Source organism: Thermobia domestica, chromosome 5 (assembly GCF_964235325.1).
Source record: "Thermobia domestica chromosome 5, izTheDome1.hap1.1, whole genome shotgun sequence".
Taxonomy (NCBI): domain Eukaryota; kingdom Metazoa; phylum Arthropoda; class Insecta; order Zygentoma; family Lepismatidae; genus Thermobia; species Thermobia domestica.
In genome coordinates, this window is record NC_137458.1 from 180,382,031 (window position 1) to 180,409,050 (window position 27,020).

The window sequence follows — 27,020 nt, forward strand, 5'->3', positions numbered from 1 at the left end:
CAATAGTATGTATAGATAGAAAGCAAGTATGATGCTTCAAAAGTGAACTTTTTCCTGTCCGGTGTTTTGCAAGAGAGTAGAATCACATTTATCTTCACTTGTCAAGTAACTCATTTCTGGTTACATTGAAAAGTTAGTTCTTACCTCAACTGGGTAACACTTATTAAGGATTATTAGCTGAACAGCAAGAAAATGATGGTTTAATACAACTAAATTTTAACACAGAAGAATGTATCAGCATGATTACCACTTTAGTGTGTGATTTCGATTGCAGGCGTGTACCGGTTTCACTCTAAGACGTGTTCGGTATTGTTAAATTGGAATACAGTGTTATTTTGTAGTGTTAAAATGGCACCGCTGCGGTATTGAAAACTAGGTGGATGAAGGGAAGAATACACAAATAGGGACTGTGCAACGGTGTTCTGTCAATATATGCATGTGTTATTCGGTATTAATCAATCAAAAACTTTCCTTTTCCTAAGAGTAATGACTTGACACAGAGATCACAAAACCCAGTGCATGAGAAAGCTACATCTAAACTGCAACTTTCAGTGCGCAAATTGCCTTCCAGAGAGCCATAAATATCTAAGTAACTAGTATCAAGAATTATAAGTTGTATAAATTCCTATTTTGCGTTATAAACGAAGATGTAGGCGGTACATTTTATACGTCTACCAAGTAACGAATATCGCATTATGCCCTATGTAATCTTTCATAAAAATAATTTTATGAGCCTTATAATTTTGTCAAATTTTCCATTGGCAGAAGTTCTGCCATCTGTTTTCGGTTTTCTTTCAGTTGTTTCCGGTACATTTCAACCCACCAAGAGTTTTCAAATGGAAACTAAACGAAGAACGTTTAACACTGCTTTAGATTACTTTGTTGCTAGTCATTCAGAGATCGTGGTTACATAATTGCAACATTATTCGAAATCAATTGTGTTCATCTTGTTCACTGACTTTATTTTCTTTCTTGTAATCATTTACAAATGTTTTTTCCAATATCCCTTGTTTATTCCTCATAAAAAATATTTCAGTTTAATATGAAAGAAACTATTTTTGTAAACATAGATCTTTGGAAAGAGTACAAAAGAGAATTTCAGTAGTGTGTTAATGATAATCATTCCATATTCTCAATTACCATGTCAGTCTAACAGCTTAACAACTTACACCAAAATCCGATGGATTAGCACAACTCGTATAACACTGTGTCGTCAGGGTTGAATTCATGGGGTAGCCCGGGGGGAATATACCCCCGAACAAAATTCATTCACCCCCGGAGAAACTCAAAAAATTTCAGTCACAAAATGTAGAAATTACATCACCCAATTATTTGCTTTCTTTTCGTGCACGTACAGACGAAATCCGACCTATCAATATACATATAAATGACGCAGACTCATTCTATATAAATATTAAACATGTAACATCTAAGATAGAATACCAAATAGTCAATAAAACTTGTATTTCTTAACGCTATGAACGAGTTTGGCAGAACATGAAATTGTTGACTGTTGAAGAAAGGTTTGTATTTTAGTATGTACTATACTCTCGCCCTATACTATATAGGCCTATTAGTAGGTAGCACTAGCACAGATTGAAATAGGAAAGGAAAGATAGGGAACATCTTTCGATCCTTCCGTATGATCTCTGATGTCAACAGACTTCAGTTCTTGAAAATGTACAGTTCTTGCATTATTTGAAATAGAGCGCCTAAATCCCAGTTCTCGCATCGGAAGTAACAGACGTAAATGTGTTTTACGATTGTTAAAGTAAACATACCTTTCTTTAATTCAGAGGGCGTCATTTAGAGGGATGAGGGAGGAACAGTTATCCCTCCATATTAGAGACTTATGTAGAATTTATCAATATGATAGTAGTATATAAGTGAAAGATTGCTATTGAAGGTGATGAAGATCCTGCTCAATACCGTGCAATGGGGGAGGGGCAAGCGGGGCAACGGCCCCGGGCGCCGAAGTAAGAGGTGAAAAATTCGGGACTTAAAAAGAAAAGAAAAGAAGGAAAGAAAAACAGAGGAATGAAACACATGTGCACATATATAAAATAAAAGGAAAAAAGTAATGAAAAGTGCTCAAAATCAAGGAAAAGCAGGGTTACTTTTTAAATTTTTTTCGACTTTCGCAGCTGATCTGTCGACCTCACTCATATATATGGGGGGGGGGGGCGTCGTATACTCTCGCGCCAAGCGCTGATTTTCCACGACACGGCACTAATCCTACTGAAGATTTCGTAAACTAAACTATTGATGTGTATGCAGTGAAGAAACCAAGGTTTAATATGCTTGATTTAGAATCAGAAGTGTGAGAAAGAATGATAACTTTTTGTTAAGATATTCCTATGTATGTTTGTTTTAGGACAAAAAACATTTGAGTTAATTTAAATCTTTTTAAAAACTTCTACATTAGTAACAAACAGTAATTACTGAATATAGGAAATAATAACAAAAATAGCTACTGTAAATAGCAGTTAAAGTTGAGTGTAAAATATTTTTGCCAGTCTTTATTTAATGTTTTAGATGAAATCAAACGATTGTTTTTTCTAAATTATAATGTCAGATTGAATATTTATCAGCAATTAGTCTCAATATTAGGTAAGATGTGTATGTGAATGGAATTGTTAAATATGCTGCTTTCTTGCAAAAATACAGAAAAACAACCCTCCCCCCGAGGAGTTGACATTCCCCCCTCCGGGTGAAAATGTCTGAATTCAACACTGTGTGTCATTCGATTGAACTACTGAAATTGGAGACAACGTTCTCGAACTGCAGTAGCGTTAATTTAGGTTTTTGCAGAGGGGAGTAAGATTGTCTATTGACATAAAAGTTTTACATTTATTAGTATTTTAGTATACAATTTATTAAAAAAAATATGTCTCTCTCAAACTCATGGAAACAATTGCACCCTGCCCTCCAAACGACTGCCCTGTTCTCTTGGCCATACCCGTTCACTGAGTCATACATCATCTGACATTCTTCCTTGAAGGTTGGTTAACAATACCGTTTATGTAGCACCACTACACACGTCCATTCAGATACTTCACGGTAAATTTATGCACCAACAAGGCGTAAAGCGGAATTCTGCCTGAGTCTGAAATGAATTAAATTAAAACGTGATTATATATTGTATTACTCAGGGTACACATATTAAGCAATTTTAATTAACTCATGATAAGCAAGAATAGCTTCGTGCTGCTGACACTATACGTTGTGCTGTGTACGTTGAGAAATGAATTTTAATTAACTTCTCGAACTGTATTATTTAGTCATGCTAGATTAATGCTATAGTATGCTAGCATTAAAAGTTCTGCAAAAATTAAATAACAGTTAAAGACTAAACAATCTATACAGAAAAAATGTCATCAAATGGTACGCAGTAAAAATGCCGTTGTTAATTGAACACACTGGCTCTGTCTTACCTAGTGATGGGTAAATTCCCGAGAAGATTCCCAAAAATGGGAATTTTCCGGGAATTTATGTACAATCACAAAGAAAATTGAGTTCTATTACTATAGTATGATTTCAAAGTTAAATTCGTTTTTATATCACAGTATATTATTACTATTGTCCCCAGGGGAGTCTTTAGAATGAATATTCTGAACGATTTTATGTTATTTTATTATATTTAGGCAGGCCCGTGCTGGAATACTAACGAGGGCGGTGGACAAGTCTACCAAAAGGGTGCCAATACAAACGTAAATATATATATATATATATATATATATATATATATATATATATATATATATATATATATATATATATATATATATATATATATATATACGCCAGTATATATATGGTGTAACTTCATTAATGTAGTAAACGTCGGAAGGTGATTCCTTTCCCTAAGATAAACAAAAAGTATAGAACAACCTAGGTGTGAAAATACCTCTGACTGTGAGGTATGACCGTCCAAAAGTTTCAGAGAAATGCATAAACATACTCGAGGACAAAATGTCAGATCGAAATTTGGCAAAACGGAATATCCATTATTTTTAGTCGTAGATTCCATCAGTGTACAATTGGATGTAGTGCAGTGGTAGTGCAAGGGAGCCTCCCAAAGAAACTGGAGTATTCCAAGGATGTTATAAAATAGAGGACCTGCCCATATGTATCTTCATCCTATTAAATAAAAAAAAACAAAAAACAAAAAACAACCGAGCATCGGCACGTCTGATTGGCTACTCTCGTTTCCGCCATCATCAGATTGGCTACTTTCGTTTTCACCATGATTGTTGGCTTAAAATATTCCGATCTTATTTGGCGGAGTGTCAGCGTAGGGGTGGCGAAACTGTGACGTATGGTTTCAAGATTTTGTTGTAAGGGCAGATCCTCTATTTTATAATATTCTTCGAGTATTTTATCAACCGTAGAATGAGTAAAATGAACAATAATAAAGTACAAGATTTCAACAATCAAAAGTAATAGTATTTCATTCAAGTTAGAAAAGCACTTCGAATTCGGAAGAGATACAAATGTGTGATAGAAGTATTTTGCCTCAATACAGAATAAACTCTGGGATGAATTTAAATGAAAAGAAGTCTTTAACGTATCACTGTTATATGTTCTAGGCTAGTGGTAACGGATGATAAATGAATTTCTTTCAGTTGTGGGTTAATTTTCTAAAACACTCACTAGTACTACCCATTTTCTTTCTATAGTAACAACCATTCGTTGCCCTAAGAAAACCTTAACTTTTATAAATTGTATTTCGGACTTCCATTCCAATTATCACCAGTCAAGCAGATTCGGATATCATGCGGGGATCCAGATTCACAGCATTTAAGAAACATTACAATAGTCATACAGACACCAAATCTCAGTTCCAAAAGTTAATATTTATTTCAAGTACCAGGATACAAGAGCTATATTACAGCTGTCTGCTTTCAAACGATCCGGATTATAGGATACATCAGTTATCTTAGCACCATTTTACTTCCTACAGCAAGTACCTTGATTATTTCATTTACTACCAAGAATTCGACGTATATACTTCAATTATTTATAATATTTATATGACTGTGGAGCTTTGTATAACAATGGCTACGAATACGTATTTAAAAACATCCATCTCATAGTTTGAACATAAGCTGTAATATTAGCCTTCTAGATTCAGGAAACTCCATATTATTTAATAGAATAGTTATTTCATACAAAATCTAACTTAATAATTGAACATTGGGAATCATCTAGGATACGAAAGTATTCGGGGCTAGGCTCTTAGCAATTCATATTATGGTACATCTCAACGATATTTGACAAATACATCTTACCGTTTATATTTATTTACTGCACAAAATAATATAATTTTCAATATTTTATGGCAGTTCGATAAAATAACACTTAAAATTGCTTTAAGCGTCAATTTAATTCGGTTTTACATTTATCAACTTTCACTGTTTACCTGGACACTTTTTTATACTCATCAATCGATTAATAATAAGAAAAAGAAAAAATGCATGTATACTGAATTTTAAGCACTTTCCGCCCAGTGATTCATTTAGTATTCCAGAAAACTATAATTCATCGACTTGTTTTAATAAAAATTTGAGTTGAAAATTGATAATAACATTTTAAAATTAGTAACAGCAAGTTTGAAATTAAATTACAATTTTATTTACAATAAAATTACAATAAAATAAAACAATCAATAATGACAATGTGGACCAAACAAATCAGATTTGTAGCAATCGGTTTTCAAATCGTTACACTGTCCAAGTTAAGAGTGTGTGAAACTGGAAAAAATAACTTTCATCCAGATTAGGTTAATAACGACTGTGCGTAAGACAGTCAGACGGCAAAGATCATGTATGATGAACGAGAGTACAAGGGATTCTTTACATTACAACATTGATTCCAACGAATTATATGAATACAATTTGTGAAATAGTAAGTTGCATTGAAAGATTTCCTGCTCGTAATATGAAATTCCGTGGATATAACAATTCCGAGCACAGAAGTAATGCAACTAGTCGAAACACAAGCTGTTGCACAATGATGCAAAGAAATACCTTTTCAAACTACCGATTTATTCTGTTTCGTACAAAGTAGGATAACTATGAAATACTCAGAGGTGCCTTGTAAGTACAATATTTGTGCAATGCAGTATGTGTACATGAGACAGTTGTGAAGAATAACAGTTCACAGCCTGATATTGTCGACCGTTGACCGCATTGCAAAGATGACATCAGCGAAGCAACTTTTTTAAGCGTGAGGTCAAATACACCTGAAATTTCGGAGGTGACTGCCGCAGCTATATTAACAGAGAAACAAGTTCTTCGGCTTTCGTGGCTGGTGTTGCATACAAAAGGCGTTTCATACCCGCCCAAAAAAAGCAATCAAGGGGCTTGAGGTAGGGTGAACGAGGTAGCCATAACACAGGCCCTTCTCTCTCAATCCAACGATCTGGTAACGTTTCATTTAGGTAGGTCTGCATATCCCTGTAAAATGTGCAGGTACCTGTCATGCTGGAATCACATCTGCTGTCTTATGTTCAAGTGCACATGTTTTAACACTTTTGGGAGAACATTACGTAAAAATTAAAGATATGTGCCCCACACAAGGAGCCGGTAATAAATAAGGTCTTACTATAAAATTGTCCACCATACCGCACAGCACGCTCACACTAAATCTCTGCTGCTGATAGTTCACTAGAGTTGCATGTGGACTTTTACGCCTTATGCATGGCTACTGTTAGTTTCAGGATGGTGTCTAATCATTCCCAGTACACTGTTTTCAAATTCAACTGTCCACATGGTGCGATTTTCTCCGATTTCACGTAGGGGAAATTGAAGAGACTTTATCTCTCGAAGGCGAATATGGAGGCGTGGAAAAAATACAGGGAAAGTTACTCTCCATTGAGTACGACGGTCACGATATAAACGCCTCACCTTTGAGCTATTTTTCTTGTCTCTCCATAAATGAGTTACATATCTGCCAGCTCATGGACAGGGTAATCTATCATTGCGTAGGTACCTATAGATTAGGTATAACACAATCAATTTTACTTAAACACCAACGTCTACACTTTTATACCACCGTGAATTCGTGGACACAGCCCTCTACCGTTGAACGCAACACTTCTTACCGTGTTATACAGCAATTACATACGTAACACCAGAGCAGACTATGTGTATCACTCACAAGTTGCGTAAATGCCTACTACAATACAGCCACTCTAATTGACGACATTCCACAACAAAACTGCAAGACAGCCTTTTGCGAGCAACTTGCAATTGGCATACAAAGGTAGATAGCATACTTGGCGTGTTTTGCAAACAATTCATGAATACAAAACGGCCATCCTTAAGGTCTAGTATAAGTCATAAATTTGTCTGAAACGACTTTGTGGAATTGTTTCTACGATCTTCCACTCTTACTAAAAGTAATAATAATATTTCTGTTCGTCATTTTCAACACGTTCCATATATTCGTTCAATCAAAATTGGTAAATACAAACTATTTTTGTATATATATTTTGTTAAAATATCAATATAACGCAAACATAATCCAATGTCTTTTACCCAAAGAAAGGGCGTTACTATGTATCGTGATGAAGACAAATCCTACTTAGTTTCTGTTAAGGCAATTGAAGGTTCGATTTTCATATTGTCCAGTAGCTGACCCTACTTTCTTCCCCTCTTTTCCTTCCAAAGTATCTCTTATAAGGCAATTCATTCTTATAGAGGGTCCAAAAAAATTCTTTTGATTTTTCTTAACTTCAGTATGCTTATTTGCATTGGAATAGGACGTAATATTTAGGTCTAAAATATTCAGTAATAATAATAATAATAATAATAATATATATATATATATATATATATATATATATATATATATATATATATATATATATATATATATAAGACAAATTCCGTATGAGGACAGATTATATTAAAATCTGTAAAATCGCCCCTAGCGTTAGGCAAAAGTTAGAAAATAGTCGGGATTGGAGACAATTGTAAGGGCCATCAGGACATACCCTCTGCATACGTCCCTACAACTAGCTAAATGTTAAACGGAAAGTTTCCAGGCCAATTTCTTGTAGAAAGTAGGATACTGAACTCAGAAGAGCCATACAAAAATTTGTTTTTAAGCAATGTTATGCCGGCTAAGCTACAGAAGAAGTGCATGATGAGAATGAAAGAAATATTGAAATCAAGAAACTGGGAGGAAGCGAAATCCGGAGAAAATTACACACACGGTGTTTATTCAGCACAATGCCCACTAGGCGGGAGCTGCGTGGAAGAGGGTGAACCACTAAATTAACAACACTTCAATAATAATAATAATAATAATAATAATAATAATAATAATAATAATAATAATAATAATAATAATAATAATAATAATGGTATTAAAAGTTTTAAAGTAGGTCTAAAATTTGGAAAAACTTACTTAAACGTAGGGATTTCGGAGAAGGATTTCCGTACCATCAAGATACACCTCTGCAACTACCCACATTTTAAAGAAAAGCTTTCCACTAACGTTTCATGTTGAAAGTGTTCTATTGTATGTTTTTAAAAAATAACTGTAATAGAAATAATTGAATATCACTCAACAGTAAGGCATATAATATACTAATTTTTAGGATATGCAGAGGTAAGTATAAAAGCTTTGCTAAAAAAAAAAAAAATCCTACACAGAACATATTTAATGAGCTGTAAAATACAAAGTAACAAAAAGGTTATAAGGTTCCGTCTACAGAGCAATTGTTACTTAAACAATGGACATGCACTATTTCGAGAATCGTAACAAGACGAGAAATGTTTACGATACTTTTCATCTCGTCTCGATTTTCATCTCTAAAGCGACATGATAATTTGAGTTACCCTTATCCCGTCTCGAATGTAAAATGTTAATTCTCATGTTATTTTGTTTGTTTTAGAAACAAGATGACAAATTTTTCTTCTCGTGGGCAACATTAAACAAAACAGAAATATTCTTGCCAAATATCACGTTTCTGCTTGTAATGGTATGACCGGAGCGATAATTAGCTCCTAGCTTTTAATCTTCCACGAGATAATAATAAGTATTATTATTACTATTATTATCCCTGAAGATTTGATAGTTCAAGTATTGAAACATGCGAGTATTGAAATATCTGAATATAATAAAACGTGTGTCATCGTCGATCAATCGCCATCAAAAATCCTAAAGTAAAAAAGTGCCACGATCAACCACGATCACTTCACCGTAAGTAAATCGTCTTTAGTCTTCTTACGTTAGGTTTCTTTGCCTCCGCTTGTAAACTTGTATGTTATATTTCTTCGTTTCAGAACGTCTTTCGTATTTCTTTTATGATGATAAAGTTGATAATCTTCGGCAAAGTTTATATTAGTAACTTGAGTTGTTCTTAAACCTATGGTTCACAAGTTTGTTTCTTCTACACAAGAAACTACAGATATGACAAATTTAATTTTCATACTTTGCACTTGCTTTCAAAGCAGTCACCATTAACTGGTAAAGCAATTTTTTCCGTCAGATTAACGAATTTTGTAACAAACCACGTCAAGAAATGAGTTAAATGAAGGATGGAAGAGTTGATATCAAAGTTGAGTACTGTAAGCTAATGAAAAGCTTGTAATAAAGTCTCGTATTTGAAAATAATGTCAGCTACTTTTAATTCACTAACTGGTATTAGGTTTCGTTCGAGCTTGAAGACCTGGAATGCACAAACTCACTGTAGCTAAAAGAAAAACGCAACAAGAATTGACGAGATTCGAACGTAGGACCACCAGCAGAAAACCCGTTCACTAACGCCTCATCTATCAAGCCAACACGTTTTATAAGTAATGAATTTGCATGCAAATGATACCATTATACGTTTGTGCAATCAATGTTTTGCTCTTTTTCTCTTCAAAAACGTAGGATGTATACGACGATTCGTTTTGTTTGCCATTAGTGCTTTGAAAGACTTGATTTGTGTTTGAGTATAGGATCTTACTTAAAAAAAGACAATACATTGATATCGAAAAAGTAGTTAACGAATTCCTCCTTGAAAAAGATCACCTGTACACTTATTTTTGTAGAGAGGATAATGTGAGAGTGTACACTGAGCGTAGAGAGGATAATAAATAATTTTACCTTATTCTAGCTTCTTTCAGGACCGAGAGAGGATAATAGATTGTAAGAAAAATATAAGGTAAGTAAACTGAAATTTGTAAAAAAAAAAAAAAAAAAAAAAAATGTAAAACCACTCCAGGGCCCTAATACCTTTGCCGAAATAATCACAACATATTATTAATAATTTTAAGTCAGAATGATATATATTATTTCTGGATGTAGGAACAGACTTACTGACACTTTTGAAAATGTGACAAGTATTTCTTAAATGGTGCTGAATTGGATAAAATTGTACTAACTTTTTCACAAAAGGGGCTGAAAATGCCAGCGTGGTACCAACGGACCGATGAATAACAAAAGGGCTGAATTTGGAACAATAGTACCAAGTATGGCAACACTGAGTGAAAGAATAGTCGAGGTCTTATAGGCAGTGGTCTAAGAAGCCTGGGAGTTGAAATCCACTGTACGTCAATATACTACTTTTAATTTGTTCTTGCCAGTTGTATGATGATTTCTCTTTGCTCAAAGTTCTCCATATAGAGATGAAATGCAAGAATCATGCACATATTAACGATGAGAAAGAGAGAGTGAGGATATCTCCTATTAAAATATTATCAGGAACATTCATCGATATTCATATTTGATTGTTTTAGTTCATTTTTGTTTATTTTTTTTAACGAAATTACCGTTCTCGATTACTTAGAATACTGCAACAGATAGTGAATGATATTTTACGGCGTATCACAAGAGAGAACGCGTATTCTTTTGATATCATAAATGCTTCTAATAAAAACATGCTTGTATTATTAATTGGGGGTTAAATTACACAAACTTATGTGCGCACAAAATATGACTGTCATATTTGGAACACGACGTGTTTTCTATTCGTGCAATGGTTTTCGCAAATTGAGTTGATACACATTGCACATCTTGTTTTTACTTTCTTAGATTGTCTTTCTTTCTTTTTTTCTTTTTTATTATCCGAACACAATGGAAACTAATAATATTACGTGACAAAATATTCTTCTTAGCTTTAATGTGTAAATGTCATACAGTAACAATACATTCTTAAAAAAAGTAAAAACTTATGATGATTTTGCTGATAAAAAGAATATTCCTTCAAAACAAAAATGGGAGTCAAATCACATCGCCCAACTTGATTATTTTCTTCATAATGCTTTACTAGAGATATTAAAGCTGAAAACTAAGAAAAGTGAAGGTAACGTTGAAACGAATAATGCAAAACATTCAGAGATTTTACAAAATACTGTAACCTCTGAAATAAAATGAATGTTTGACCAACATTAATTTTTCGTTGGTATATCTAAGGTTAAATAAGATTTCTTTGTAACTTCCTCATGATATCAATTGTTCTGTAGATAGTAAACAGTGTCTTCTAATAGATTTTTTGTTCGTTCAGAGACATGGATATTTTTCTACTTTTTTGCTGTTTGCTACACTGACATCTTTCGAACAAACTAGTGCAATTGTAGAACGCCTTATTTAGTTCTCAACCAATCAACCTTAATAATATTGTTGGTGTCTAACGTTGCAGGATGTGAAAATTGGATTACATTAATGTGATGTGTGCAATTACACACACCACATATACAGGGGTTTGACAAAAAAATCTAAAAATACTTCTTACAGGACACGTAAGTTTGACCCTCTACTGTACAACACGTGTTGAGGTTGCCGATCGTTTTCTGTTTTCAATGTGTCATGTGGACCTTCCTCTTCCGTCAGCAGTAACTAGTTCACTTGTGAGTGTCGTGGTGTGAAAGTAGTGAGGTAAAAGGGGTGACCTGACAATTCCAAATAGGCTTGCATGATCGTTGCTGCCCGTCTGGTTGGAGCTTCAGTGGCAACAGTGGCAAACATTGTGGGGGTATCGAAAGGCACTGTCTCTAATGTCACGAGGCATACACAATTCATGGGCAAACGACGTCTGCAAACCACAACAGTGGTCGAAAGACAATCCTGTCAGATAGGAACCGGAGGGCATTAAAACGGATTGTAGCAGCTAAAAAGAAGACCAGTGCAATGAAAATTACGTCTGAACTCACGTCCGGCCTACAGAACCCAGTTTCGTCGAAAACAGTGCGACGGGAACTTCATAAAATGAAAATTCATGACAGGGCCGCTATCGCCAAACCCCTGGTCACAGCAATAAATGCGAAGAGGTGTATCCAGTGGTGCAAAGACCACAAGGCGTGGATTCATGAGCAGTGGAAACACGTAATGTGGTCCGATGAATCGACCTTCACCTTGTTTCCAACAACCGGCCGTGTTTACGTATGGAGAATACTGACTCTGTCCTATGATACAGATTGTGTGCTCCCAACTGTAAAGCATGGGAGTGGTTCGGTTACAGTATGGGCGTGATTTTCTGCAGGTCCCATCATAGCTCTGCATGGAATGATGAATGCTAAGGCGTATGAGGTCATTTTGGGGGACCAGGTTCTACCCATGGCCCAAATATTTTTCCCTGATAGTGATGGCATCTACCAAGATAATTTGGCACCCTATCATGCTGCAAAAACGGTGAAATCGTGGTTTGAGGAGCTATCACACCTCCCCTGGGTGCCACAATCACCAGATCTGAACATCATTGAGCCATTGTGTCTGAGTTAAAAAGGCGTGTTCGGTCTCATTACGCTTCACCAGCATCCCTTAAGGAGCTGGAGCATATTTTGGAGGAACAATGGTACTAAATTCAACACACCACGATTCAGGAGCTGTATACGTTCATTCTACGTCGGATCCAAGCTGTTTTGGAATCAAAAGGAGGCCCCACACCATACTAGGTATGATTTTCACACTTTTACAAACGTTTTACATGTAGAAAAATTGGGAAAAATAATATAAAAAAAGTGTTACTGTATTTTTTTATCTTTAAAATAAGTTTTAGGGGTCGCTACTACCTTGTAAAGTTTTCATCAATAAACTGGAATTGAATTAATAATAAATTTTACCACTGGGAATTGTAGGAAACCTAAGAAAACAGACACCTGAATAGCATATGGAGTGAAGTTAAGAGCAAGGATAACAGATCTGAAAACACTAGCCTTGAAACACTGCAGACAATTGTATGTTGCATTTACTGCAGATTTTGAAATCAGATTCCAAAAGCTGGCAATTCGCAGGAAAGATGTAGTAATTTAGATTTGATTTTGAAATTGAATTTAGCGTTCCTTTCAGGAGGAGCCTCATGAGCTTATGCCGGAAGTCGAACACGGGTCTCCTGCTCCAAAGGTGTGTACGCTATCCATTTACCCATTAGGAAGCTATATGTAGTAATTTAGAAACGAAACCGAATTTCTTAGGAACTAGCTTGTCTATACACTGAACTATGTAAGTATAGTGTTACAAACTTATAAACAACAACAGTAGACATCTTCGGCGCGGGAGACCTGAGTTTGTTTTCCGGCGAGAACTTATGTAGTTAGGATTTTGCGTTAAGCTGTAGCTTCAAGTTTCATATAACTTTGTTGTGAACGGGTCTCCAAACCTCAAACCACTCGTCTTGTTTTCATATGTTTAAATTTATTAGGTGTTAATTACTTAGAAGTCTCGAATGGGAGTATAAGAAAGACAAAATATCAAACACGTAACATCTGTTTTTTTTTTTTTTTTTTTTTTTTTTTTTTTTTTTTTACAATTTTATAGTTTATTTCTGTAGGCAGCTTGTGATATCTGGCTGGTTCTTCAATTCCTCTTGAGAAGGCTGGCCCTTGGGAACCGCTGGTTTAAAGTCTAAGGTGATGTAAAGTTATCCCTGGTATATTCATTATAAAGAAAAGCAGAGTTAAATTTACATTGTCTGGAACTATATCGTAACTATATCGTTAAGTGTACGCGTCTTTGGCCCAGGAGATCCGAATTCGATTCCAGGCGTAATCCCATGTGGTTCGGATTCCACGTGAAACAGTAGGTCTATGTCTCATTATAACCTTGGTGATGAAAGGGAGGGTAAATTCCAAGGAAATATACTGCATTTCACATTGTATGCTCCAGTTGGTATTCTTATATGATTCATAAAGAATGCTAGCTAATAATGGCCATCTAGTTCAATTTGGTGAGCATTTCTCGTGCAATTGAACCGAGCATGCCTTATCAATAACGACACTACAACGCTATTTGCCGCAAAATACTTCTAAGTCAGACCTACTTTTGGATGCAAACAAAGACGAACTGGAGGGTGTAATTAAAGTTAATTTGAGAAACATCTTTTGTACATAGTAAAAGTAAAAGTAGTCTCTGTCGAAGTCTTCTAACTTGAGTGTTCTGTTCGTTAAATGATAAGAAGGAACGGTGAGGAGAGAGAAGGAACAAAAAATAAGTTTGAATTAAAAAGAGAAAGTAGAAATAAACACAGAAACATTTGGCTTGTCGAATGAAGACTATAGTAACCAAGTCTGTTAGGGTAACCCTTTCGAAGAAATCTTATGTGAGACACAATATTGCTTTTCTTCCATAGAAACCTGTATGTCTTGGTAGGTATTCAATTAACTACGCTGAAATCTAAAAGTGCCTTGTGTGGTAATTTAATACACTAATAACTGTCACAAAGATTTTTGTCGCAGGTCTACATTGTTTAACCCTTCTTGGAATCCATGTTATGAACAATCAGTCAATACAATATGCATCCGCTTCTTAATTTAATTATGTCTAATAAGGCTATTCAAGTAGCAAATGTGAATAAAACAGTTAGTTACATTTATTTCACAGAAAATCAGAACTAATCATAGCTTAGCACATAACGTTAATTCAACAAAAGTAATACAACTTTTGTCACATATTTTAAGTCTTTTTTACTGAAACTTTGGTTGTGCACTGTTGGGTGAGTGGGTATCGTATAGTGGCGGAAATACGTCCTTGACCAGGTAATGGCGACCGCCTTGAAACCAAATGCAGAGAACGAGAATTAAATCTGTCATATCTGTAGTTTGGTGTGAAGAAGAAACAAAATTGAAGACCAACCGCCTTATGCAGAGTCGTTTTGACGTTATATTAGCATCATACTAAAAGCTTGACTACTGCAAGAAACATATGTTAGTCGAACTCTTTAGTATGGCACTAATATAACGTCAAAACGACTCTGCATAAGGCCCCAAAGGTTTAAGAACAACTCAAGTTATTACTATAAACTACGCCGAAGATGATCGACTTTTATTTTCATATGAGAAATACGAAAGACGTTTGACACGCAGGAAAAAAAAAAAGGTAGAATTTTGTAAACGGAGGCAAGAAACCTAACGTGAATACACTAAAGATGAATAATTTACCGCGTAGTAATCGTGGTTCAGTGATCAAGGCGCTCGACCAGTGTTCTGAAGGCCCTCGGATCGGATCCTTAATGGCAAATATATTATTTTAATTTAGAATTTTTAGTGGCGATTGATCAGCGATGATACACGTTTTATGATCTTCAGATAGTTGAATATTCGTATCTTTCAATACTTGAATTATAAAATCTTCAAAATAAAAATAAACTAATAATAATAATAATAATAATAATAATAATAATAATAATAATAATAATAATAATAATTATTATTATTATTATTATTATTATTATTATTATTATTATTATTATTATTATTATTATTATTATTATTATTATTATTATTATTATTATCTCGTAGAAGATTAAAAGTTAGGATTATTATCACTCAGGTCATACCATTACAAGCAGAAACGTGTCATTTGGCAAGAATATTTCCGTATTGTTTAGTGTTGCCCACGAGAATAAGAATTTCTCATCTCGTTTCTAAAACAAAACAAAATCGAGACCAGAATTAACATTTCATATTGGAGACGAGACAAGGTAACTCAAGTTATCGTCTGGCTTTGGAAATGAGAATCGAGACAAAACGAAAAGTATCGTAAACAATTCCTGTCTTTTCTAGATTCTCGGAATAGTGTATGTCTATATTTTAAGTAACAATTGCTCTGTAGATTGATCTTAAAGACTATTTTGTTACTTTGTAGTTCGAAGCACCTCCAATTACTTATGATCTGTGTAGGTATTTTTGTAGTAAAGCTTTTATAATTACTTCTGCGTATCCTAAAATTAGTTCATTATGTATCTTACTTTTCAGTGATATTGAGTTCCTTTTATTACACTTATTTTCCTTAAAACCTACAGTAGAACATTTCTACATGAAACTTTAGTGTAAACCTTTTGTTTAATATATGGGTAGTTGCAGAAGTGTGTCCTGGAGGTCCGGATCCCCTCCGCGAAATCCCGAATTTTCTCTACGTTGTGCCTAATTTTAGGGCAACTATAAAAATTTTAATACCATTATATTATTATTATTATTATTATTATTATTATTATTATTATTATTATTGTATTGGTATTATTATTATTATTACTGAAGCTTTGAGTCCACAATATTACGTTCTATTCCATCAACATTGAGGGCATTTTTGGGCTGTTTCAGTGGTATACTTCTGCTCACATAAACTTGGAAACTTATTCAGAGAATAAGTTCAATAAAGTAAGTCTAGAAGCGTCACAATTCTCACAGATCTATACAGAGGGAATTGCATTTTCCCTGCTTTCTTTATATAGACACTAGCTGCAAGCCATGTTTGCGGCGACAGTAGGTAAGCACATTGAAGGCTCAGTCTTCGTAAAGAATTTATGAACTTGTGAAACTTAAAGATTCTGAGTTTGAAACTCGGTCATAGATGTTTTATTTATTTTTTAACATGAAGATACGATAAAATAATTAAAAGTGTAATACTTTTTATACATGTAAAATGCAAATTAATAATTTGATATTAAAATTAGTGTTTACTGTTTATTTTGCATGTTAGTTTGCTTTTAGTTCAAAACACTTATAAGACTTCTCGGTTTAAAATTTGTAGAATAATCAGTGAAACTTTGATTGATGAAATTAGACTGAAATAAATGCAAATAAGCAAACTGAAATTCATAGGGAAAAGGAAAATAAATTGGTTTGGATCTTGTCTAAGAATGAATTGCCTTATAAGAGATACTTTGGAAGGATTAGTGTCCGGAAGGAAAAGAAAGGGAAAAGAAGGTGTCAGCTCCTGAACAATGAAGATCAAAATTTCGGATCGCTTAACAGAACTAACTATTATTTGTCTTCATCACGATACATAGTAACGGCCTTTCTCTGGGTAAAAGACTTTGGATTATGTATTGGTTATATTCAGATTTTAACAAAATATGTATAGGAGTATGAAAAGTAGTTCCTATTTACAAAGTTTTTTTTTTCAACAGATATATGGAACGTGCTGAAAGTGGCGAATGAAAATATTATTATTATTTCTAGCAGTACTAGTAATAGTGAGAGAATTTTGGAACAATTGCTAGGAAACAATAATGTTTCAGACACATTTATGACTCATAATAGGCCTTAAGGATGCTAAAACGTTAGGTTCTCAGACAATATGAATCAAGGTTATAATATGTGACGTCATGTTGTTAGTATTTCCAACGTGAAGAAGGTCGTTTCAACTCTAACTTGTAACAACGGGTATTTTTCATGTTATTATACATCGGAAATATCTGTATTGTAAATGATAAAAATTTCCTGAATTAACTCAGCAGTAATCGAACCTAGAACCCTTATATTACGAAACGAATGCTCATGCTACTACCCTAAGACTGCTCTGTTAAGTAAAAGTCAATAAGGACTCGTGTATGTAGCAAATTGCACATGTTTACGATAACGACGAAACACTCTGATTTCGGTCATGATAAAATACTATAGGCCAGAGAATTCCAATTTACATTAGGAAACAAAAATAGGCATACAAGCACGCAAGGACAGGAAGGAGAAAGTGGTTTTAAGAGTAATTCGAGCCCTTAACTCGAACCTGGTGTCTCAGACCACATATTTCTGATTCACCGAAAGTATCTCTGTAACTTGTCTCTATTATACTTAGGAATACACGTTTTACAGTTATTTCCAGTAACCTTGAACGACAGGGGCACGAATACAGATACATCGAGGATATATACAATTTCAAAGGATCTCCCATCGGGAATTGAATCGGAACCGCAAGCACTGAATTATGTGAGGGTGGGGTACCTGGTTCGTTCCCAAGGCAAGTAAGCTTGAGATGGACAATATTGTGCTACTGGGTTTTCTCGGGACACTTCCACATTCCCATTCTACCAATTCATCAATTCACTGGTTTTAATCATGGTCTTCCTTAATCATGGAATATTAAACGCAAAAATTTCACTTTCAATCGGTTAACCGAAACGAAAAACGGTTGTATTTTCTATTACTCATTAACATGTTCTCATAAAAATATATAGAGAGAAAAACATGGGGATTGTAATTCCATTTAAAAGTGAAACAGCAGATTCATAATACCTTAACCTAAAATGAAGCCATTACATAGCTTTCGGAACTTTTCCAAAACATGTATGGATATTTTGAAAATTGGCAATTTAGTGTCTGTTTTCAAACAAAACTAAACCAAATTACGGTTTGGTTTCTGGAATAAACGGACACATTCTGTTTCAACCTTAAACCGAACTCAAACCACTTAACCGGATTTTGGAACGCGTCTAGTAACTAGACTGTAGTTGATGCTTGTATTGTCTCGTGAAATCACCTGAAAACTTGGAGATAAAGCCCCTATAGCACCTATACTACCCTATTTCCGCCGATATATATATATATATATATATATATATATATATATATATATATATATATATATATATATATATATATATATATATATATATATATGTCTATAGAGCCTATTCTATAATTCGTGGATTGTTCTACAGCACTGGAAAAAGATGATGTTTTAACACTATTAATGTGAAATCTGCCATTCTTATTGAAAAATGTCTGAATTTTTCAAATTTTAAAAGTAAATTAGAGAAAGTCATTGTTTAGCCTCTTTTTTTGGAGGGACTAAGCACAAAAGTTCATTTTCCATATGGGAGATTGAATGTTAATTTTTGAAGCACTTTCCCCAATGATTATAAGTAATTTGAGGCACATGAGTATTATTTGTTACAAAATACAATAACACTCATCCGCAATGCTAGTATAGTAGTGTCGAACGTTGTTTTGAGTATGACGTTTCTTTCGAGGGGCAAGGGGCGTAAAGAGGTGGTGGGCGGAGTGTTACCAAAATTCCAAATTGTATTTTGGGAACGCGAGTAAGCGTCAGCTTAGTCACAAATGTCACATAATTAATGCTCCAATGCTCATTGCATGTGCCAGTGACTGATATACAGCCTTCTCTAAAAAACACATTAAAAATCATCATACGGTAAATATCGTTAGCAGAGTACCAGAAAAAGGTATTTTTTTTTGATTAATTGATGTGAAATTCGGTGTTATTGTAGTACAAAGGTACGTGTATTTTAATATAGGATGTTGTTTTGGTAACGCACTACCTTAGGGGAGCACAGGGGCGAAACGTATGACGATGAATCCTTATATGAATTCTCAATTTTATTCTGGAAATGCCAGTGAGGGTCAGATTAATTATAAATTTCGCAGAAATAATATTCCGATGCTTCTTACATGTGTCAGTGACTGATATGGGGCTAAAGCTCTCATCCAAAATTCACATAAAAAATTCAGCATAAATATTCTTAGCAGGGACATACCGGAAGAAACTTTTTTGGGGCAATTAATGTTAAAATTAGCGTTCTTGTAGTAAGAAAGGTATACCTTTTTCGGATCTGGATTGTTCGTTGGGTAATGCAGCACCTTATGGGGCACAGAGGGCGAAGCATATAATGGTGAACCTATATAAAAACTCCAGATTTTAGTTTGGAATTGAGCGTGAGTGTCAGATTAATCACAAATGTCACATTATTAATACTCCGATGCTCATTGGCTGTGCCACTGACTAATGTAAGGCTACAACCTCTCTTCTTAAAATCATATGAACAATTTACCATAAATATCATTGTCTGGGACCTACCAGAAGAAACAAGTTTGGGTTCAATTAATGTGAAAGTTCGTGCTATCGTATTAAGAATGTTTACGTTTTTCAAATTTGGAAAGTTATTTGGGCAATGTGCAGCCTTAGGGAGACGCAAGGGGCATGATTTGTTTATACAAATATGAAATTTTATTATAGAAATGAAAATAAGCGTCAGATTAATTTTAAATGTCACACAATTAATATTCTGATGATCGTTGTATGTGCCATGACTGATATGGGGCTACTCTCCCCCCTTCCAAAAGTCATATCAAAATGCACGATAAATATTCTTCGCACGGATATACAGGAAGAAGGTAGATGTCTTATGTCATTATTGCAGACAAATATTCTGATATTCTTTAAAGATCTCAAATCTACTGTAAATGATTATCTTCTATGAGGGAGAACAATTTCTATAGGATGCTAAAGACTCTCCATCCTTCTTTATCATTTCGCTCATTTCCATTTATAATTTCTTGGTTGAAGTTTGATGTTGCTCATTACAATTGAAGGTTTCTAAAGCATTTCTGTTCCTTAAAACAAATAAAATGATTCATGGCTTCAATTTGTAAAGGCTTATTATGTTAATACACGTCTTTAGTAGATCACTCGAGAAGATTTTAATAATTGTGTTTTATGTTCAATCCTGGTACCATGTTTCACCTTCAATACCGAAAGCTAGCAGTTCTGCAACGCCATGTTTCTTGTGTTGCATATCAGACTAAATTACCATATTCAAATCGCATGAACTATGAACACGTCGTTGGTACGTGAGATCTTAATTCGATTACCGGAGGAAGCTTTAAGCTGTAGGCTACGTCACAAATAGCATCGCTGATGAAACGGACACGGCGATGAAATTAAAACAAATGAAAACTTTGATTTAACTCACATCATTGATAATCTCTCTACCCTACAAGCACACACACACACACACACACACACACACACATATATATATATATATATATATATATATATATATATATATATATATATATATATATATATATATATATATATATATATAAACTCTCGTATTATCGTTTTCCATTTGTTTTCTTTTGATATCTTACTTACAGATGCCCTTATTGATCCTCAGTGTATATTTTTGTTCAACATCTCCACTACAACAAATATTCCTAGATAAATCTGGACCCAGCAGAAAGATATTATACGTATGTTATAACGTATGTTATATTCTAGCACCTTACCACATAATCATCATTAAGTTTCCATGACGCCTCCAATAGTCTTAATTGCTCCGAAACAAGAACTCTAACAATCTATGTCAAAACTAATTTTCCGATTGTGATTGCTGTGTGAACGTACATCTCATCTATTCATTATATCATACAATCTAAATATATTTATGCTCCAATAATCTTTTATTATCTTACATACACAGTATCTTATGAAATTTAATGTTATTATTATTTGTAGTTAATAAATGTTTGTCGGTGTTATATAATTCTATTGTTATAATATTGCACTTAGACCAAATAAAGCTGTCTCAAACTCAATAGCAATAACTTACAATGTATGTCACAGAACATAACTCTCTATTGGCTGGGAGTAGAAGTTTTCCTTAATAATATTTGGTTATCAAAATGAATAAAGATATATTTCGCACCTTAACTTCATTACCTTGAAAAATACACACTAAAGTTACGGTTGTTCCTGTATGTTACTCAATATTTTGAACAGCTATGTTTGCTTTGATAAGTCATTGTTCTTAAGAAATAAAGTGTTTGGTGGATTGTTCACAAATAAGATAGTTATCGATATTAGTATTCAAGTGCTTGCATTCACCACAGGAACTGGACTGCCATTAACACAGGGTGTGAAACGGAAATATCACCGATGCAGTGTTCCTATTTTCGCGTTCCTCCATTCATCCACGTAGTTCGTTAGCACAACCGTGATATTTTCACACTGAACAATTGACACTGCCGTCTAATTTCATATAGATGAACACACGTTACGTATAGAGCCCGTAACACCTATGCTGTGTTAACCGCGATTCAAGTCGCCTTATTTTGAAGTAACACGCTAATGTGATAGTCATGATGGGACCACTCGCCTTTACTTGTAGTACAACGGTCCTAACGTTACTCAGTTTCAAAGATGCATTGAGATTGCATGTTGCTCAAAACTAAACTTTATTTCTAGCGTCACTTTTATGCACATGAATAATAGTACTAATAACTGAAGTTCGAAATACTCAGCGAGTCGTAACACTCAGCGGTGCAACACGTAGTGTTCTTGCACTCTTTCTGAAGGTAATATGCCTTCTTAATGAATTCTTAAATTAACCTGTATTTTATTCTGTGCAAACGAGATTGTATTTTATAAAATTTCATATTAGAAGAAACAAGTTGTGATTTCTTTTCTCATTGTTGTACTGCAAAACGCGTTCCAAATTTAAAAAAATCTTATCAATAATAATAAAAAGCAAATGGCATTTACGTTACAAAACAGCTTACTGATAGCCAGCTACCACCTACTGCTACTTTAATTTCATCAGATTTTGGATCAAACTGTTAAAGCGGTAGTGTTATATGAACTAACTGACATCGTAACTTTGTATTATGGAGTGATCTAATTAATACAACCTTGTTGATGTCTTTCGTACAGTTCCCAAACTTCTACGTCTACAAAAACGTTTTAATTCATGATAAGTGGAAGTGCCTATTATAGGCGACCATGGTTTCCTGAATGAAGGAAGAGCTTCGAAAGATGACCAACAAAAAATGAAATGCTGTATCAAATGTTCTTGACTAACTTCCATTTTGAAGAGTCTTTATAAAAGTTGGAATACGTCAAGAGAAGGTGACAGAAATTCAAAAACAGTTGGCAGCCATTCTGTTAAGTCAAATTTTGTCATAAAATCGCTACAAACTATTTTTGTGAAATATTATAGATATTATAATGCGTTCTTCATTAATTAGCACAAGTGTCAAACATTACTGCGTAAGTCTTTGTTTAAAGAGCAATATACGAACTTACACAACTTATGCTTCTTTATGCAAGTTACTTAGATATTTAAGACTGACTGAAAAGGAATGCTTATGATGAAAGTTACAGTATCAATGGTTAGGCTGGTTAATGACGAATAATACAGGTACTAATATTAAAGCATCTATACTTTCCGTTAACTAGGGTACGTTTGAGAATCACAGAGGCTCTAAATACTTACTTCTCCCAGATATTTTGATATTTTTTACTTCCATCAAGGAAGTTATGGTTTTTGACAAAGTATATATATATTGACAACCTTACTGCATCGTGCCTAAAATCTGGGGATGAAATGCTTACTGATGCAGATAGGTTGCTTCCGTCCATTATCCGAAATGGACAGGAATTAACCAAGTTTACTGTATGTTTAGCGAGAGGTTATTTCAAATGATCAATATCAAATAAATTTAAATAATTAATGTATTCTGATTTAATTTAGTTATGTGTAAAGTGTGATGTTTAGCGTTAGATATGACATGACACTCTCAGATTCAGTACCTATAAACTTCCGAGAATTTAGACATAGGCCACAACGTAGCCGATGACATACCTGGATCTGCCTGTTGTCTGGAACATGGATGATGACTGGAAACTGGATAATCGTTGGCTCGTTGACTGTTGTCCAACTATCAGCCAACAACTGAAGACCGTCTGGTCTCGAACCTGAGACCGAGGTTTCACACACCTCGTTCACCTCTTCTCGGTAGACTGTTATCGCTTGAGTACCTCTACTCAACTTCCCTCACAATACCACAAAGATTTGGTTTTTATTCCATGTTCCAGACGATGGAATGTGTCTCCTCAACTCTGGAGTGACGTCAAATGTCTTAGCTGTTGGAAAACTTTCGTTTCTCCATTGTTGTGCCATGTCCAAAATTCTCAGACAGTTTGTTTCTGCCAATCTGTATATTATGTCATATCCGAAATTATGTATTCTGTGAACAAGCTGAATACACAAACATCTTACATCATTTTAAAACTTAAAGCTTACAAGCTCTTTTCTTAATTCTTGTCTTTTCAACATAATGCAAACACTGTGTCTAGACGACATCACATAAACAATAACAACATCATGTGTAATCTCTTACTCCATGCTAATGTTTACCTCTTCTCTGATTCTTTATGAAACAAAACTTGACTTTATTACAATACGATTTTGAATCGGATTAATCTTAAATAATAAACAATAAAACGATAATGATAATGATTGATTATCGGATGCATCTACAATATATATATATATATATATATATATATATATATATATATATATATATATATATATATATATATATATATATATATATATATATATATAGTGTTTAAAAACCAATACCGACAACGTTTCGGAGGAGGTTCCTGACACAAAGATAAGACAAAATGTAAGGACTAACCTGGGTGCACAAATGTTTCCTTTCGGAGTTATGGGCTGCCAAAATCAGGAAAAAATGAACATTAAAAGTCCATAGCTCTAAAACTATGTTACATACCGTAGTCAAGACTTTACTTAGGAACTAGTTTGTCTTATCGAAATATCCCATCTTCAGAATCCTACGGTAATTCCGCAACAATTTGTAAATAGGTAAGTATATGCAAGTAGCCAAACTACCTCTATAAAAACTGTTGTGTGGGTACCTTAGGATTCTGAAACATGTGTTTTTGATATATTGTACGTTTTAGTTCGTAACTTGCGCTCTCCCGCGTGGAAAACCGTTACATAAACCTTTTGCTTAGCAGGTTTTGTTACTTATATCTAGTTATGAATTGTATAAGACGTATAACTGGTGTTCATAAAGTATATGTTAAGAAGGAAGTTATATTGGACAGGGAGCCATGACACTGCCCAGATTGAACCAGGGGTTTTCCACCTCGAGAAACGTAAGGTAATCCTTTTATGCTTGCACTATGGACTTACCAGTTATAAATGTTATAAATTTTACTGTGTAAGAACAAACTTATATTGAACAGGAAGTCAGCAGAATCCGCTCCAGGAATCGAATTTGAGTTTCTTACATGCAAAGCCAACGTTATTGCTTCGTTATGCTATGGTTGGGAACGTTATTGCTTCTTTGAAATTTATATTTTGTTTTTGTAATTTGAAATGTTGTAATACGGTAAGTAGTGTTGGAAAATTGCATGAAAAGTTCAAATTTGAAAAGTTCGCGCGAAAGTTCGACGAAAGTTCGGCTCATTTTTTTAAATTGTCCATTTAAAAAAATCCCTGTAAAATTACAAACATTTTGGTATGTAACACGGCTATATTAAAAATCGAAGTAAATTTATTTTAGTTTTTTCTCTTTCTAATAGTACATAATTTTCACATTTTTCAAAAGACGTTACGTAGCGTTACACTATGTATTTGAAATTTCAAGCCTATATCATAAAACAGTATGTTTTCAGCAGAAACCTTCAATTTTACATGATACTGACAACCGAAAACTTAAATTTGACTTGCACAAACAAGTTTATATCATAAACTCACGCATTACCAATACAAAGTTAATCATTTTATTTAATATTTTTTCTTTGTGGAAAGCACTGATTCAGTTACAATAATGTGTTTTACGTGTTTATTCATATCAAGTATAATGTCAATGTGTGTCAGTCCATTATTATTATGGTGCAAATATGTATCATTATGGTGCAAATAACTATACTGTATAACACATAGCTAGCTCACAGTCATAACACAATGTTCAGAATAAGTAATTATATAAAAGTGAGTGTCGCTAATTAGTAAATAAAAGAATGCGAACGTTCGTGAAAAGTTGCTTATGAAAAGTTCGAAAACGAACTTTCGAAAATGAAAGTTCGCCTGAAAAGTTCGCTCATTTACATCTCTAACGGTAAGTAATAATTGCATTTTTTTCTGTTGTAGGTGATGAAGAAAATAGAAACTGATATAATCAATAAAACAGTGGAGAATAAAATCTATTTTCGTGAACTGTTTGCTGTTGAAATATAGCGGTGTTTTTAGGATAATGGAATTATAAATTGGTTTTAAAACCTGGATTAACTGAAACCTTTGGATCTTAGTACAAGAGGTAAAAGTGATTTTACAGTCTTCATTTTTTCAGGGGACATGTTTTTTTTATCTCAACTGCTAGTGAGGCCGCAACCTTCACCACTGGAAACAAAAGTTACCCCGGCCAACTTGGATGTATTGACGTCTTTATCGGAAACATTTCAACCGGTGGTGAGCCCGCAACCTCCTCCATTGGAAATAGAAATTTCTCCGTCGCTTGATGTATTGTGCGCGTATCATGAAAAAGAATAATATCCCTCTACACCTTCACATACAGTGAGTAATTTCCCGGTGCAAAATTGGGAGTTAGAGAGATTTTTGAAGTTACAATGTGAGTGTACTGTAGAACGTATATAATTGGATTGTATAAAAGAGTGTATAATATACTGGAAACCAGACGATGTATGTATCTGTATTGCCTGCAGTTTTATGGAAGTTTGACAGTTAAAACATGATTGTTTGATGTTGGATTCGGAATCGCTTGAACGGAAAGCTATATATGTTTTAACAGAAGTTGAGGTTCGTAAGGAATTATTATCTCGAGTCGCTACTCGTCAAATTTTACGAGTTTCGTGGATACGAGTTTCTGTTTCTCTGGCTTGAGGGTAAAGCAAAAATACTTATTCTTAATGAGTCTTATATACTCATCTACTCGAGACATTTTACGATTAGGCAACGTTGAAAGATGAATGATTGTAAAATGTTGAAAATAAAGAAAGTGGGAGGAAATGGAGAACCCCGAGTAAATCCACAGGGTGTTGTCCATCACAAATTGTCATGGTCTGGGATTGAACTAAGGATCCTCCTAGCAGAGGGGTGCACCTACCAATGGACCAAACTGCTTCCGTTCAAAGAAGTATTCCGTACAGTGATAATTAAGAATGTTGTCTAAAATATTTCTCGTAGGTTTCGTGCTCATATTGTTAAATAAAGCATTTTTCTACTA

The 27,020-nt window shown here is 34.1% G+C and overlaps 1 protein-coding gene across 6 annotated transcripts in view; it reads left to right on the top strand.

Moving 5' to 3' along the window:
• Positions 1-27,020, top strand: part of LOC145686307 (uncharacterized) — a 1,046,376-nt gene that overhangs the window by 285,527 nt on the left and 733,829 nt on the right. The window lies entirely within an intron of this gene.